Source organism: Mobula hypostoma, chromosome 6, assembly GCF_963921235.1.
Source record: "Mobula hypostoma chromosome 6, sMobHyp1.1, whole genome shotgun sequence".
Lineage (NCBI taxonomy): Eukaryota > Metazoa > Chordata > Chondrichthyes > Myliobatiformes > Myliobatidae > Mobula > Mobula hypostoma.
Genome location: NC_086102.1, coordinates 71145572 through 71164718, shown reverse-complemented (window position 1 = coordinate 71164718; position 19147 = coordinate 71145572).

The window sequence follows — 19147 nt, the reverse complement described above, 5'->3', positions numbered from 1 at the left end:
GGCTCAGGCACTTCCACATCTGAAAGAAAGCTACAGTAACACTTGCAGAACAAAATTTTAACCTTATTAATGTAACTTTGCAAAACTTAATGGCTGATATTTCAAGCTCACACCCAAATGGCCGTTGAGTAATAGAATGCCACTAAATGTTTCCTAGTTCTATCCAAATAATGAGAACCTAAGTGTAAAAAGTTAAGAACAATAATTATCTGTGAATTGATATTGGCTTCTCCCTCTCTCCCTGTACTGTTTTTTCTTAAACATGGAAAAGCACAATTGACCCAACTTGATGCCAACCAGCCAATTTCAGTGACAGACCCTACAAAGCTATACAAAAAAACCATGTATTCAAATAAATCTTCTCACTTACTCAGGGATTTCCACAGTACTTCATATTCATCAAAATATTTGAAATGTTATTGCATGATTCTGATCATGATTCTAAAAATCTGCGTAAAAGAGGACAACTTTTCCAGGCAACCAAAATTGCTTTTATTTATTTGAAGTCTAGGCCAGTTTTAACCTAGGAAGTACAACAACTAATTTCCACATTGCACACTCCAACAAACTCCAAAGTGATAACAACCATATGACTTGCCCGTGCAGTGCTGAGTGAAGAACAAATATGGCTCAAAATCAATTCAAAATAGTGGAGCCTGGGAGGAAAAACAGGGCCCCAGTTTAAGATCAGATTTTAGGGACAGTACTTTCAGCAGCATGGTACTGCAATGGGCTGCCAAACTAAACGTTGGCATTTCATCTGGCATAAAGGCAAGATACTATCTCCAGAGCCCCAGCTGACAACACACACTGTAGTCCAGGAAATTATTAGCAGCTGACCAATAACTCTAAAAGTCACTCTGCTTGGAAACAGACCAAAATAGATTAATGCCTTATGAAGGACAAGGTTGCTATTTTCACTTTGGACAATAGTACAAGACAGATTATATTTAGTCACCCACTGTTAACATCACTTCCAATTTATATTCCTATGTTTTGGTTTAATGAATCATCTTCATTTCATTCCAAATGCTTCCATTCCTTTGATTTACCTTTCCTGTGAAGACTTTAGGTTCCCATGGCCAGTAATAAGGCAAATGCCGTCTCACAGAGACCTGGGTTAAAATATAAATCTTTGAGGATGTTTTCCTCTTTCAATTCCCATCCTTCCCATAACTTCATTAACCTTTCCTGCTCACTTATTCACATTGCCGTACATTAAATATCAGCTTTTTCAGGGGAAGGTCATGTTATGACCTTGAAACCTCCCTGTGCAACTGAATCCTCGATTTCTTCACTTGCAGACCCCAGTCAGTTTGGATTGACAACAACATCTCCTCCACAATCATCATCAGCACAGGTGCACCAGAAGGTTGTGTGCTTAACCCACTGCTTGACTCCCTTTACACTGATGAGTGTGACACTTAGCAAAGCTCCAAAGCCATATTTTGGTTTGCTGACATTGGCCGAATCAAAGGTGGTGACGAATCAGCATATAGGAGGGAGATTGAAAGTCTGGCTGGGAGGTGCCACAACAACAACAATGTCAGCAAGGCCAAGGAGGTGATTACTGTATATAGGAGGAGACAGTTCCCATCATGGGATCAGAGATGGAGAGTTAAATTCCTTGACATTATCATTTCAGGGGATCTGTACTGGGTCAAGCTCGTAAGTATAATTACAAAAAAAGCAAGTCAGTGCCTCTCCTTTCTTGAAGTTTGTGAAGATTTAGCATGTCTTCTAAAACTTTGTCAAACTTCTATAGATATGTGGTGGAGAGTACACTGACTGGCTGCATAACGGCCTGGTATGGAAACACCAATGCCCTTGAATAGAAAAGCTTACAAAAAGTAGTGGATACAGCCCAGTCCATCAAGGGTAAAGCCCTCCCCACCATTGAGCACATCTAGATGGAGCGTTGTTGCAGGAAAGCAGCATCTATCGTTGAGGGCCCCCACCATCGAGGCTAAGTCTCTTCTTGCTGCTGCCATCAGGAAGGAGGTATAGGAGTGTCCGGACCCACACCATCAAGTTCAGGAAGAGTTATTACCCCTCAACTATCAAGCTCTTGAACCCAAGGGAATAACTGCACTCAAATTCACGCAACTTCACTCACCACAACAAGAATGCAATGCTGAGGTTTTAAAAGGCATTAGTCAGACTGCACTTGAAATATTGTGAGCAGTTTTGGTCCCCTTATCGAAGAAAAGTTGTCCTGGCATTGGAGAGGGTCCAGAGGAAGTTCAGGAGAATGATTCCAGGAATGAAAGGGTTAACGTATGAGGAGTGGTTCATGGCTCTGTGCCTGTACTTGCTGGAGTTTAGAAGAATGAGGGGGATATCATTGAACTGTTCTCTCAATCAAGGAACTCACTTTCAAGGACCCTTCATCACATGTTTTCAATAATTATTGTTTATTTAATTTTTTTGATACTTTCTTTTTGTGCTTGCACAGTTTGTTATCTTTTGCATGTTGGTTGTTTGTCAGCCTTGTGTGTGGATTTTCATTGTATTTACTGTGAATGCCTGCAAGAAAATTAATCTGAGGCTTGTATATGGTGCCATATATGTACTTTGATAATAAACTTACTTTGACCTTTGAACTTTGAAGTAATGAGCAAAACCTCAGTGCATCACCTGCCCTTTCTATGGATCAGTACTTTCTGTCCCTGACCTTTAACCGGCATCTTGTTCTAATGAACACTAGTATATGCTAAGCTTTCAATCAGCATAATGTGCTTTTTTAAAACAAGCTATGTGTAAGCATATTACATTCTTATACTAAGTCCCCTATTTACTTTTATTTAAACATATGCAAAAAAATTAAAGACATTTTGTCTGTTCACAATGAATTCAGGTGGAATGTACTTCAAATCCAAGAGCGTTGAATAGTCTGAAAGTTCAGTTTAGAAAACGGTAAAACCATAAGACCAGGCTAATAGGCCATTCAGCCTATCAAATCTCCTCTGCCATTCCATCATGGCTGATTTATTAACACTCTCAAACCCACTAGCCTGCCTTCTCCCCATAACCTTTGATGCCCTGACTAATCAAGAAACTATCAGCCTCCACTTTAAATAGAGTCAGTGACTTGACCTCCACAGCAGTGAATTCTAGAGATTCACTACCATCAGGTTAAAGGAACTCTTTCTCATCTCTGTTCTAAATGGATGTCCTTCAGTCTATTCTAAGGCTGTGCCCTCTGTTCCCAGACTCACCTTCTGTAGAAAACATCGTCTCCACATCTACACCATCTGGATCTTCCAATATCTGAAAGGTTTCAATGATACTCCCCTCATTTTTCTAAACTCCAACAAGTACAGGCACAGAGCCATGAACCACTCCTCATACATTAATCCTTTCATTCCTGGAATCATTCTCCTGAACTTCCTCTGGACCCTCTCCAATGCCAGGACAACTTTTCTTAGATAAGGGGACCAAAACTGCTCACAATATTTCAAGTGCAGTCTGATGAATGCCTTATAAAGCCTCAGCATTGCATCCTTGCTCTTATATTCTGGTCCTCTCGAAATGAATGCTAAAATTGCATTTGCCTTCCTTACCACCAAATCAACCTGCAAGTTAACCTTTAGGGAGTCCTGCACAAGGACTCTCAAGTCCCTTTGCAGTCACCTCAGTCATAAGCAAATACTTTGAAAGGCTGGTTAAGGACTACATCTGCAACATGCTACTACCCATGCTGGACCCCTTACAATTCGCCTCCTGACACAACCAATCATCAGACGATACCATAGCCACAGCACTACACATCGTCTTTACTCACCTGGAGAAGAGGGATGCTTATGTCAGAATGCTGTTCTTGGACTACAGTTTAGCATTCAACACCATAATTCCCCCCATTCCCCAGGTTTGACAAAAAGCTCAGAGACCTCAGCCTGCAAAAGCCTTGTGCAACTGGATCCTGGACTTCCTGTCAGATCACTGGCAGTGGAAGGATGGCCTCCCTCACCTCGGCCCCACTGACCCTCAAAACAGGAGCTCCCTAGGGCTGTGTCCTAAGCCCCCTCCTCTATTCCCTATACACCCATGAATGTGTTGCCAAGCATAGCTATAATCTGCTGATCAAATTTGCAGATGACATTGATCAGCCTTATTTTCAACAATGATGAGACAGCCTACGAAGGAGAAGTCAACGCCCTGACACAGTGGTGCCAAGAAAACAACCTCTCCCTCAGTGTCGAAAAAACAAAGGAGCTGGTTGTGGATTACAGGAGGAACGGAGACAGGCCAGCCCCTATTGACATCAGTGGAACTATAGTTCAGAGGGTGAGTAGTTTGGTGTACACATCACTGAGGATTTCACCTGGACTGTACATACTAGCTGTGTGGTGAAAAAAGCACAACAGCGCCTCTTTCACTTCAGACAGCTGAAGAAGTTCGGCATGAGTCCCCAAGTCCTCAGGACTTTCTACAGGGGCACCATCGAGAGCATCCTGACTGGTTGTGTCATCGCCCGGTACGGGAACTGTACTACCCTCAGTCGCAGGTCAATGCAGAGAGTGATGCAGACAGTCCAACACATCTGTGGATGTGAACTTTCCTCTATTCAGGACGTTTACAGCAGCAGGTGTGTAAATAAGGCCTAGAGGATCATCAGGAACTCCAGGCAGCCCAATCACAAACTTGTTTTAGCTGCTTCCGTCTATCAAGTGGTGCCACAGCATTAAGGCCAGGACCAACAGGCTCCGGGATAGCTCCTTTCACCAGGCCATCGGATTTATCAATACACATTGATCTGATTGCATATCTGACTGTACATACATGTATACAGAATGATTTTGTATACAATCTTAGTGTTTGGACAATATCCTCCCACGCTTGCCTTCCTTGTTGCTTGTACATAGCGACAAAGAAACAACATAAAGATATTTACTTCTTTGGATGTAAGAAATAAAATAAAATGCAAGTACAAATATCTCAGATTTTTAAATTTACTCCCCACTTAAAAATAGTTTTTATTCCCTCTACCAAAGTGCATGCTCATACACTTCCCTGAATTATAGTCCATCTGCCACTTCTTTGCCTATTCTCCCAATCTGACCAAGTCCTTCTGCAGACTCACTGCTTCCTCAACACTACCTGCCCCTCTACCTATCTTAGTATCCTCCACAAACTTGGCCACAAAGGCATCAATTCCATCATCCAAGTCTTTGACATAAAATTCGAAAAGAAGCAGTCCCATCACTGACCAATACGGAATACCACTAATCACTGGCAGCCATCCAGAATAGGGCCCCTTTAATTCCAACTCTTTGCTTCCTGCCAGTTGGACAAACTTTTATCCACTTGTTACATACACCTGTTAGGGTGCATTCTCCAGTTACCTTATAAGGTAACCGTAGCCTTCAGCCAGGAGCAGATATCACCAGGCGGTTCCCAACCTTCACAGAGTGTTTCGACCCTCAACCACGACACTCTCCACTTGGTGGGCCGGCAGTGGTGTACAAATCACTGCCCATCTGCTCCTGGCTTCCAGCTTCCCTCCTCTCGCCTGCTCCAAATCCAACAAGAGGCTCGTTCTGCCTCTTCCCTCATCCTACGAGCTGCTTGTTATTTGCTCTTTTTGTCCAGGCCCAGATCTGACAACAACTGCCATGCTGATTTGGCTGGGAAACCTCTGCAGCCGATCTCCACAGGGAACAACCATGCCTGCCATCCCTTGTCTTTACACTCCTGCACTAAGGGCTGGTACTTCAAGGCCTTTCTCTCGTGGGCCTCTTCCCATCCCCCATCCCTCTTCCCATTGCACAGTCAGCTCAACCAGAATTATTTTCTTGTCATCAGTTGACCACAGTACAATGTCCACAATCGGGCTGTGTGCACCACATCCAGGAACAGCAACCTCCTTCCCACATCGACCCTCATCCCCCAGGACCTGGCCATCATACTAGTATCTTTCCTATTAAACCATGGGTTCTTAGCTTGTCAGGCAGCCTTATACGTGACATCATCTCAAAGGCCTTTTGAAAATTCAAGTAAACAACATCCACTGACTTCCTTTGTCTAACCTGCTTTTTATTTCATCAAAGAATTCTAACAGATTTATCAGGCAAGATTTCCTTTTGAGGAAACCATGCTGACTTGGGCCTATTTTATCACGTGCCTCCAAGTGCCCTAAAACTTCATTCTATTAAGAGATTCCAACATTTCCCAACCACTGAAGTCAGGCTAACTGGCCTATAATTTAAAAATGCAGGCACGAGGAAATCTGCAGATGCTGGAAATTCAAGCAACACACACAAAATATGCTGGTGGAACGCAGCAGGCCAGGCAGCATCTATAGGAAGAGGTACAATCGACATTTCGGGCCAGGACCCTTCATCAGGACTATCTGAAAGAAGAGATAGTAAGAGATTTGAAAGTGGGGGGGGGGGGGAGGGGAGATCCGAAATGATAGGAGAAGACAGGAGGGGGAGGGATGGATCTAAGAGCTGGAAAGTTGATTGGCAAAAGGGGTACCAGACTGGAGAAGGGAGAGGATCATGGGACGGGAAGCCTGGGGAGAGAGAGCAGGGGGAGGGGAGCCCGGAGGGTGGAGAGCAGGCAAGGAGTTATAGTGAGAGGGACAGAGGGAGAAAAAAGAGAGAGGGGGAAAAGGGGGGAAAATAAATAATATATTAAATAAATAAATAAGGGTTGGGATGTGAAGGAGAGGAGGAGCATTAGCGGAAGTTAGAGAAGTCAATATTCATACCATCAGGTTGGAGGCTACCCAGACGGAATAGAAGGTGTTGTTCCTCCAACCTGAGTGTAGCTAATCCTCCAAAACCATTCCAGAATTTACTGATTCTTGAAAGATCATTATTAATCCCCCCACAATCTCTTCAGCCACCTCTTTCAGAAGCCTGGGGTGTAGTCCATCTGGTCCAGGTGAGTTATCTATCTCCAGACTCTTCTGCTACTCAAGCACCTTCTCCTTAGTAATAACAACTGCATACATTTCTACCTTCTGGCTCACTCGAATATCTGGTATACTAATAGTGCTTTCCACAATGAAGACTAACACAAAATACTTATTGTCCATATGCCTTATCTTTGTCCCCCGCATTATTACCTCTCCAGCGTCATTTTCCAGTGATCTGATATCTACGCTCTTCTCTCTTTCACTTTTTATTGATCTGGAAAAAAACCTTTGGTATCCTCTTTTTATAGTATAGGATAGCTTACCTTCATATCTCATATTTTCTCTCCTTTTGGCCATTTTTAGTTGTGAATCCTCTAAATTCCCACTAATTTTTGCAATACTTTATTGCCTTTCTTTTCCTATTATGCAGTCTTTGGCTTCCCTTGTCAGCCATGGTGTTGCAATCAGCAGCTGGAGCGGACCCAAATGCAGGACACAGGCACGGAAAGCGGGTTAGGATTCTTACGCAGACTTGAACGTTGACTTAGACTTGGAACCTGGACTTGGACTTGACTGGGACTCAGAGCCTGGACTTGGACTTGACTTGAACACTGAGCCTGGACTTGGACTTGGACTTGACTTGGACATCAAGCCTGGACTTGGATTTGACTTGGACTCAGAGCCTGGACTTGGATTTGACTTGGACTCAGAGCCTGGACTTGGATTTGACTTGGACACGGAGCTCCGACTTGGATTTGACTTGGACATCGAGCCTGGACTTGAATTTGACTTGGACATCGAGCCTGGACTTGGACTTGACTTGGACATCGAGCCTGGACTTGGACTTGACTTGGACTCAGAGCCTGGACTTGGATTTGACTTGGACATGGAGCCCCGACTTGGATTTGACTTGGACATCGAGCCTGGACTTGGACTTGACTTGGACATCAAGCCTGGACCTGAACTTGACTTGGACTCAGAGCCTGGACTTAGACTTGACTTGGACTCAGAGCCTGGACTTGGATTTGACTTGGAGTTCCGACTTGGATTTGACTTGGACATCGAGCCTGGACTTGGATTTGACTTGGACATCGAGCCTGGACTTGGATTTGACCTGGACATCGAGCCTGGACTTGGATTTGACTTGGACTCAGAGCCTGGACTTGGATTTGACTTGGACATGGAGCCCCGACTTGGATTTGACTTGGACATCGAGCCTGGACTTGGACTTGACTTGGACATCAAGCCTGGACTTGAACTTGACTTGGACTTAGAGCCTGGACTTGGACTTGACTTGGACACCAAGCCTGGACTTGGACTTGACTTGGACTCGGAGCCTGGACTTGGACTTGACTTGGACACCGAGCCTGGACTTGGACTTGATTTGGACACCGAGCAACAAAACCGAACAATGACAGACAATTCATATCATGGCTTGGAGCAGCGGCAAATGGCCAGCAATACTCAGCCGGACACGAGATGACAAAAACCAACGACAGTCCATTCATATCTCGACTCCAGGTAGCACATGAAGCAGCAAACGGCCGGTAAAACGCAGCCGGACGGCAGGCTCTCAACTCAACCCAGGAACTGCAGACGACTGGCTCTCGACTCAACTCAATCCTGGCGGCCCAGAACAAGCATAACTGCACTGCTGAGGTGCCGAACCAGCAGCGAGTAGTTGTAAGTCGGAGTTTTTATGCTGCCGGTTCAAATGAGGACCAGGTGCCCTAATCAAGGAGCCCAGTGGAACATGGGGAAAAGGAAATTAGCTGAAATGAGGAGTCAACAGACCGGACCATGACATGTGGTTGCCTCTTCCTCCCTTTGGAATACTTCTTCATCCTTGGGAGTATCTATCCTGCACCTTCTGAATTGACCCCAGAAACTCCAGCCATCACCCCTACCAGTATCCCCTTCCAACCAACTTTGGCCAGCTCCTCTCATTCCTCTATAATTCCCTTTGCTTCATGATACTACTGATACTTCTGACTATAGCTTCTCCCTCCCAAACTACCGCACTTGGTGAATTCCATTACATTCCGATCACTGTCATCTTTGAGTTCCTTTACCTTAAGCTCACTAATTAAGTCTAGTTCATTACATAACACCCAGTCCAGAACTGCCTTTCCCTTCATGAGCTCAACCACAAGCTACTCTAAAAAGCCACCTCGTAGGAATTTCACAAACTTCCCTTCTTGGGATTCAGCACCAACCTGATTTTCCCAATCTACCAGCATATTCAAATCCCCCGTGGCTTTCATAACAATGCCCTTTTTTGTGCCTTTCCATTTCCTAATGTATTTTGTACCCCACATCTTGGCATCTGTGTATAACTCCCATCAGTCTTTTTACCCTTGCAGTTTCTTAACTCTATCCAAAAGGATTCTACATCTTCTGATCCTATGTCACTTCTTTCTAAGGACTTAATTTTTTTTTACCAACAGAGCCACCCCACCGCTTCTGTCCTTTTGATACAATGTCTCGAAATGTGTCGGATGTTAAAGCTCCCAACTATGATATTCTATCAGCCACGACTCAGTGATGCCCACTATGTCATACCTGCCAACCTCTAACTACACTGCAAGATCATCTACCTTATTCCATATACTGTTAGCATTCAAATATAACACCTTCAGTCCTGTATTCATCACCCTTTTCAATTTTGCCCCCATGTTACACTTCAACCCATCAAACTGACTGCAATGTTTCCCTTATCATCTGCCTGTCCTTCCTCACAGTCTCACTACTCACTGCATCTACGTGTATAACAGCTGCCCCATGCTCAGCCCTGTCACTCCCATTGCAATACCCCTGCCAAATTAGCTTAAACCCTCCCCAACAACTCTAGCAAATCTGTCCCCCTTGTGTGCAAGTGTAACCTGAACTTTTTGTACAGGGCATACCTACTCCAGAAGGAATTTGAAACTCTACCCCCGCACCAATTCCCCAGCCAAATCATCCTATTCCTACCTTCACTGGCGCATGGCAAAGGAAACAATCCAGAGATTACTATCATGGAAGTCTTGCTTTTCAGCTTTTTACCTAAGTTCCTATATTCTCTCTTCAGGGCCTCTTCCCTTTTCCTACCTATAGTATGGTATGGAAACCAACATGTAGCATGACTTTTGGCTGTAAGCAGCAGAGGCACTCAACTGTATGAAGGATTTTGATGGAACTATTGTTTGTTCACTCATCGATGAGACATTTCATGTTAATTCATTGTCCTTCCTTCATTGCTCTTTGTGCAGACTGGCTTGCTATGCCATTTCAATTACAGTTTGCCTATACTGAGAGTCTGCCATCCTACAAACAAGACCGCATAAGAAAGGTAGACTTTCTTTCCTGACTTATCACTGTTACTGAGATGACATTATTGCATGCATTCTAAATTCTACTCTATTCACGATGAGCTAGAAGGGGGCATGAGAAGGCCCTGGTGAGTAAGATTAAGATAAACCCCCTAGTGATAAGCGAAGAACAGGATAATGACTAGAGTAAGGGTAGGACCTACCAGAGATGAAAGAGGAAACACGTGCCTGGAGTCAGAGGAGGTAGTGGGGGGCCTTAATGAAATTTTGCTTCAGTATTCACCAGTGACAGGGACCTCGAAGAATGTGAGGTCATCATAGGTCCACTAATATCCTGGAACATGTCAATGTTATGACAGAGGGTTTGAAGGAACTTTTGAAAAACATTAGGATAGAGAGGTCCCCAATGGCCAGGCAGGATATACCCCAGGTTACTGTGGGAAGTGCGGAGCGAGGTTGCTGCACCTTTGGCAATTACCTTGAGCACCTACTGAGCACGGGTGTAGTACAGTGGCGAAAGTTATCCCTTTGTTCAGGAAAGGTAATAGGAATAATCCTGGGAGTTATAGACCAGTGACTCTTACATCAGTGGTGGGCCAACTATTGTAGAGGATTCTTCGAGACAAGATGTATAAGCATTTGGAAGAGCATAGTCTGATTAAGGATAGTCAGCATGGCTTTGTGACAGCAGGTCACAGCCTGAACTTCAGGAGCACGAGTGAATTCTTTGGAAAAGTAACAAAACTAATTGGAATTTGGAGGGGGAATTTCTTTAGCCAGAGAGCGACGAATCTGGGTCTTTTTTGTTATGGGTGGCTGTGTCATTGGGTATATTTAAAGCAGAGGTTGAAAGGTTTTTGATTAGCAAGGTCATGAAATGTTATGGGGAGCGGGCAGAAGAATGGAGTTGAAGGGGAGAGCGAATCATCCATGATTGAATAATGGTGCAAATTCAATGGGCTAAATGGTCTAATTCTGCTCCTATATCTTATGCTCTTATAAAATAACAAGAGGCATAGAGCGGACAGTCAGAGTCTTTTTATTTCCCAGAGCAGCAGTGGCTAGTACATGAGAGCATAATTTTAAGGAGATTGGAGGAAAGTATTGATCTTCATGTAGGTTAAAAAGTTAGCACAGCTTCATGGGCTGAAGGACCTGTACTGTGCTGTACTGCTTGCTCTATGTTCTGTGCTTTATGATACAGACATGAAATTAAAAAGCATAATTTTCTCTGGAGGACTTGGACTGAAAGCGAGAAATGGCTGTCACAAGATTACTGTGAGCAGCAGTATTTCTAGCATTGAATTCTTGAGTTTCGAGCATCCATTCCTCACCTTGTCTACATTTAGCAACATATATCAGTTGCCCCAACATTACCTGCAGAGAAGAGTTGCTTTAGTGATAACTTTCTGTGCTCTAAGTATTTATGATTCTGTAACAGAGCTGCTCGGAAGATTCCCAAAATTCACCTGCTTTATTTTGGAAGGGAAGATTCCCCACACAGAATTTAAACATCAAACATACTGGATTTAGGACATTGTAGAGAATTAAAGGAAAACATGTTAAGATCAGGATTTTATTTTATCGCAGTTTTTGTCATGAAAATTCTTGACGTCCCATTAATAAAATGTAGTTATTAGTAGCAGTCAGAGTGGGAATGCTGAGGGAAGAGAACCACTCCTGTAGTCACTTAAAATAATTCTCCTTAATCCAGAGCCAGCCTTCAAGGATCAGGAATAGGTGTTTGTCTTTTACAATCCACACTCTCCTTGTTTGTTTTTTCGTCTATCTCCACTGGGACATATGCAGTGTTTTCCTGTTGAGGAGGGGCAGCAATTCAAACTGAACACAATACATTGTAGGCATGCCTTACAAACTATGTCAAACAGTCCTTTGCAATGAATATCTGCCTTATGACACATTTCATTTGTTTCGTAGGACCAGCCAGCATCACACATTGTTCTGCTTGATTCACTGGGTTTGTCCATCACCTTTCTTTTCCTCAGCCAAGGCCAGGCCAGCCTTCACAAGACCAAAATAAGCTACAGAAAGCTGTAAAGTTAGTCAGCTCCATCTCGTGTACCAGCCTCTGTAGTACCAGACATCTTCAAGAAGCGGTGTCTCAGAAAGGCGGCGTCTATTATTAAGGACCCCCAGCAAGTGTGAGGTGTTGCACTTTAGAAAGTCAAATGGTGGAAGAGGAAAGAGTGCTCTTAATGGCAGGCCCCTTATTAGCAATGAGGTACAAAGGGATCTTGGTCCATAGTTCACAGAGAATGCCCTTGCAAATAGATAAGGTGATAAACAGTTATTTATTTATTTAAAGATGCAGTACAGAATAGGCCCTTCTGGCCCTTTGGGCCATGCCACCAGAACCCCCGATTTAACCCTAGCCTAATCACAGGACAATTAACAATGAACAATTAGCCTACTAACCGGTGTGTCTTTGGACTGTAGGAGGAAACCAGAGAACCTGGAGGAAACCCGCATATTCCATGGGGACAACGTACAAGCTCCTTACAGAGAACGTCAGGATAGAACTCTGAGCTCCGACGCCCCGAGCTGTCATTGCGTCGCGCTAACACGACGCTACCGTGGCACCCAAGATGGCCTAAGGAACATTTACCTTCATTGGCAGGGTTGTTGAGTATAAGAATAAGGAAGACTTGCTCTAGAAAACACAGAGTATTGTGTGCAGCTCTGGTCAACCCATTGTAGGAAGGACATGGAGACTGTGGAAGGAGTGCAGAAGAGGTTTATCAGAGTGCTGTCTAGGTTAGAGGATATGTGTTATAAGAATAGGTTAGACAAACGCGAGTTGTTCTTAAAGCATGAGAAACCTGAGAGAGATTTTTTAAATTTTTGGGAGGCATAGATAGGATAGGCCATCAAAATCTGTTTCCCGGGGTAGAAGTGTCAAACACTAGAGCAAATACTTTTAAGGTTATGGGGGAAATTTAAAGGTGATGTGAGGAGCAAGTTTTTTACAGAAGGTGGTAGGTTCCTGGAAGGGATTAGCAGGGTTGTAGTGGAACAGGGAGTTTAATGGAGTTTAAGAGGTTTTTAGATGAATACATGCACATGAACCGAGTAAAGGTTATGATGATAAACAGAAAATAGACTCAATATTGAGGACCAAATAGTCTATCCAGTGTTGTTCTATGTTCTATGGTCTATGATCTATGAGTAGAAGGACCAAAATGAAGTGAGAAAGATCACACAATTTCTTTTAATAGATCAGTGATTTTCTCATGTTACCCATGCCAGCAATCGGGAGAGTGTTTTTTAATTCCTGGAGTTTCCCATGCATGTCTTGAGGCTTGACAAATCCACTTAAAGGTGAGTTGAGCTCAAACAGTTTGTCCAGGTAACACCCTTTCCAATCCAGATATCTGTTATAAATGAAAGAGGTACAAACGCCAGTGATGGCATTCGTCTTCAAACAAATCACTAGCTGGAAAGAAAGCTTCTTACACACTTTATTACTCTCATATGATTATGATTATGAGGACACGCAGTCCCCCTTTATTGTCATTTAGTAATACATGCATTAAGAAATGATAGAAATGTTTTTCCAGAATGATATCACGTAAACACATGACAAACCGACTTAAAAACTAACAAAAACCATATAATTATAACATATAGTTACAACGATCACACAGTAGCAGCGGCAGCAAAGCAGGCATTTCAGAAGTTTCACCAGATGTTCCTTTGCTCTTTCTCACGGCTGTCCCCATCAAATCCGAATTGATGCACGGCCCCCTAGTTACACATTATTACTCTCATACATACCCAGCTTGCACTTGACATGACTTAGAATGGTCAAATGAAGGCCAGATGCTTCGGTGAAGGAAGAGGAAAGCTGGAGGTTCTCCATTTCAGTAAGTTTTGAGTAAATAGCTCTTGAGGTTGGCATTGCAAAAAAATCCCTGTTGTGTATTTAACATTTCAGTAACATTATTGTTGATTAAGCATTCTTTATTTGTTTTCATCATGCATTGTGGATTATATTAGCAAACTCAGAGACACTCACAAGAAACTAGAAGAAGAAAAGGAAGGCAAGAAAGAGAGAGCTGTGAAAGAGACTGGGAATAAGAGCATAAGCAGGATAGGGATCATGAAAGAATCAAGGATAAGGAAAGGGAGAGCGACTGGGGAAGGGGATGAGAGTGGGATAAAGAAAGAGAAAGAAGCCGGACTGAGAGAGAAGCAACGATAGAAGAACATTCAGAGAGAAATGCCAAGAAAAGGAGAAAAAAGTTGTCCAGAGTGGTCAGAATCACTTCCTGCAGATCCAGAGTCAACTCCCTCAACCTCCATGGAGGAGGCCCCAGAACCTGAGACTTTTTCACAGCTGCAAGTCTCACCTGCCAAGCAAAATGACCTCCTTTGTCAGGAAAGACGCTATCTCACAAGAGTAAGAAAGCATCCACAGTGATTAATTCTTCGGGCCTGAAGGCGACAATTTAGAATTTACTATGCTGTGTATGTCTTTAAAGTAGTTGTATTGTATAGTAAACAGTGCATGAAGTATTTCTATACAAGTTAAGATGCATTCTATATTGAATAGAAATTTACAGCTAAGCAGGGAGGAGTGTTGTGTATTAAATATTTGAATAATATTGTAAATATAGTGTTTGATTAAGTATTCTTTATTTGCTGACATTATGAATTGCAGGTTATATGTAAAAGTACGTAAATAGCATACATTATCATGCCTCTGCATGATATGCTCGCACCTCACAAAGTAAAAACATCTTAGAGTCTCATTTCAGACAATGCCATTTTTCTTCTGATTAGTTTTATGTTTTGAAATTACAAAACTTAACAAAACCAGAGTAGTTGAAATACATCATGGAGAAATGTGAAGTTATTTAGTTTGAAAAGAAAAATGAAAAAGTGAATTATTATTGAAACAGAAGTGTTGCAATACAGAACAGTATCTTCATTTTCCTGTTACATGAAACATAAAAAATTAGCAGACAGATACAGCAAGCAAGCAGGAAGACTAATGAAAATTTGGGCTTTACTATGAAGGGCATGGTATGTAAATATAGATTAGTTTGATGCAACTTAAGGACACAAGTGAGACCACACCAAGAATACAAAATTAAGTTTTCTTGCTATCCTGTTTTAAGGTAGAATGGATAATAAGAAGATTCACTAGGCTGATTCTTGCAAGGAAGGGAATTGACATATGAGAACATTAGAGCACAAGTGAACGAGGAAGTCTTTTTGTAACATGAAAGGTTTAGAATAGGAATGACATGGTAGATGCTGAGAGGATGTTTTCCTTAATAGAGTTATCTAGAATTAAGGACAGTTTCAGAAAGAGTGCTCACTCATTGCAAATAGAGATGAGAAGGAATCCCTTCAGTTAGAGTTTTGTAATCCTTAGAATTCCTACCTCAGACACCTGTGGAGGGGGTATTATTGAATACCTTTTATGGGAACATTAACATTCATTTAAGCCACAGAGGAGTCAAGGGGGATGAAAGAAAGCAAAAAAAGTGGTACAGAGACCAAGAAGGTACAAAAAAAAGGGCAATTAAAAAAGTAAATAAACAAAGTCCTTTGTAGTGGCCAAGTGGCCGCAGTGGTCATTTTGTCACTATACAGAGGTAGTAATTTGGGCTGTATGATTTCAAATGTGGTTATTTTAAATGGGCATGCCTCAGGGACCACCATGAACAAGGATGGCGAAGATTGTTGAAAAGACAAGGCAGGTTGTAGAGTTTGGACGGACTGATGTTCATATGCAAAGTGAAGAATGGAAGGTCAGCCAATGGACAAATAGATTGAGCATCATGGTGAAAGGCATGATTGACCACGTTAATAGTGTTTGAATTTGATACATTGGAAATTATTAACTGGGATCTATTTTATCAATTTGCCACAGTTCTCATAACTATAAGAACTGAAAGTGATGACATTAAAAGGAAGTCTGAGATAGTCAAGTCAGCATTTGCCAACTTGAAACTTACGGATTATACATACGTTTTCAAGTTGTAAACAAAGAGGAGCTCAGAAGCAGTTCACTTGAGCCTGGTCTAAGCAAAGTGGAGTCTGAAATACCTCATGTCTTCCTTCTTTCTGTTAAAGACTTTTCAAATATTTGTCCAACATTTTATCTTTTAACCTGCCATTAAGGCAATGCTACTCAAGCTTTTAAGCAAATAGGAACCACCAAGTGAGTGTAAACTGTTTTAGGCTATAAATCTGTACCTTAATCTCTATAATTTGGTGTAAACATTGAACAGTGAATTTAAGAGTTTCAAGAGTTGACAAGTATGCAGCATTAGAAAGGAAATTATCGAAACAATGAAAAACCTGGGAGTGAACAAGACTTTCCAAAAATAACCACAGTGTCGCCTATGTCTTTGGTTGTCAGGGTTCCAGTTGAAACAGTGCCAAGTACAGACTGACATCATTCCACATGTCACAAAGTCACCTAAAGGGAATAGGAGAGAGGCTGACTGAAGAAATTATATTTTTATATGTAGAGCCACAGTAAAGTGTGATTATCTCCCTTATCTCTTCTGTTTGCTTTGTGAGGCACCATTCAAATGTCAGGATTTAGATATAAATTTAATGAGTACACAAAATTTAAGAAAGTAGATATTGAATTAAGAACTTTTACGGCTTTTTTTGCTAATTTCCTTCAAACTTCTGGTAATGAAACCGCCTTGACATGGTACATGAACTTTGTATTTCAACCACTTATTTTTGAATCTGTAAAATGACACCATTACATGTGAAAGGGCTAGAAAGATTTTTTTCCTGGCAAAAGACAGCAATACACAGACGTGGCTGCCTTCCAAACTAAACAAGCTGATATAAAGTGAGCACTGCCACTCCGTTGCCTTCTCTGAGAGTGACAAAATCTGAACATTCGATCTTGCCCTGCACATCTTCCTTCACATAACAAAACCCAGGCCATACAAGTCAGCACAATTCTTTGGGTGACTGGTGTGCCTGTTTGTTTCCAATTTGGCATCCTTTGCACTATCCCACATTTGCAACATGAGATGTACCAGCGCATTGGAAAGGTGCTATATTATGCCTGTCAGCGATAAACAGGGCAAACAGACCCTAACGTCCATCAGCGTGTAACTGTCAAATGCAACATCCATGAAGTATACAGCACCCTGTCTCAACACACATGGAGGATCCAGCATTGTACACACAAAATGATGGAGAAACTCAGCAAGTCAAGCAGCATCTCTGGAGAGCCAAAGTTTTGGGCCACATCAGGACTGGAAAGGGAGGGGGAAGAAGCCAGAATATGAAGCTGGGGGTGGCGGGGGGGGGAGAGAAAGGAGTACAAAATAATAAGTGGAACTGTGAGGTAGGAAGGGTGTGGGGAAGAGGGACTGAAGTGAAAAGCTGGGAGGTGATAGGTGGAAAAGGTAAGCGGCTGACGAAGAAGGAGGAATCTGATAGGTTGACAGTGGGCCATGGGAGAAAGAAAAGGAGGATGGGCTCCAGAGGGATGTGATAGGCAGGTGAGGAGAGGGAAAGGGGTAAGAGTAAAGCTAGAATGGGGAATGGAAAAAGAGAGAGGGGGTCCGAGGAGAGAAATTGTCGGAAGTTAGGTAAATTGATGTCAGGTTGGAGGCCACCCAAATGGAATATTGCTCCTCCAAATTGAGAGTACCTCATCACAGCAGTAGAAGAGGCCATGGACTGACATGACAGAATGGGAATAGAGAGTGGAATTAAAATTGTTGCCAGCAAGAAATCCTGCCTGCTGTGGATGGAGCAAAGGCGCTTGACAAAGCCATCCTCCTATCTACAAGTACATCGGATTCAGTATTTGACAGTGGGAGGGATCCTTCCCACTACCTCCTCCAACACATTGCTGTGTAAAGAGGTTCATCGTTTACTTACAGACTAATTGTCAGGTTAGTGTTTGGTACTTCTGGACTTCTTAGGAGTTCAGATGCCCGAGCTGCTTATGTTTAGTTTGCACTGACTCCAGCAATGCTCAGTCACTCCTGGATGCTTTAAGATCGATTCCTCTTGAAATGCAGCATTGCAGAGAATGAGTACGGGACATGCCGAGATTAACAATCCTGGAAGTCAAGAAAATAAAGAGGGTACCTCTGCTGGAGACTCCAGTCTCTAGTATTCTTCAATCTGTAATTAGTTGAAGAGATTCTTACTCAATTATCACAAGTGCCTCAGCACACCTAGCAGGACTATGGTTCAGTCATTCGAAGTTCAAAGTTCACAGTAAATTTATTATCAAAGTAAAATATATGTCACCATATACAACCCTGAGATTCATTTTCTTTGGGCGTACTTAGCAAATCTATACAATAGTAAGTACAACAGGATCAATGAAAGATCAGCCAGAGGAGTGGGAAACCAGAGCGGTTGTTCGGGCTATGGTGACCATCAACTTGTACACTTCCTAGGCTGAATCTAGAAACACAAACAATGCTCACAGATTGCTTAAGCTGCATAAGGGAGTTGGTTAGTCGTTTTCGATACCAAATCAGTTGAGTACACCTCATTCTGACAAGAACGTAGCAGTCAAGGCTTGTGGCTTCACCAAGATTTGAGCTTCCAAATAGAAAGGGCAGAACATTGAGTACGATTGTATACCTTGTAAACCCCAAATGTGAACTCAGGGATATGATACACCTGAAATGCAACCCCTACCAGACTGGTGCAAGACTAAACATAGCCCATGGTGCTAACCAATGGTGATATTCTGGCAGGGCAGCAGCATTCTCTAAGAGGTAGTCTATTCTTATGTCTATACTTGCGCCTCCACAACAAACTAAAGGAGTGATACCTGATAACAACTAGCGACATGCAAATCACACATACACTGCATGTGACTATTTTGAATACCATCTATGATTTCTGGATATTAAGGAAATCAAGTGATGTGGATATAATGCACGTTATAGATAGAAGGCCAGCCACGATGTTAATGAAAGGAAGAGCAGGCTTGAAG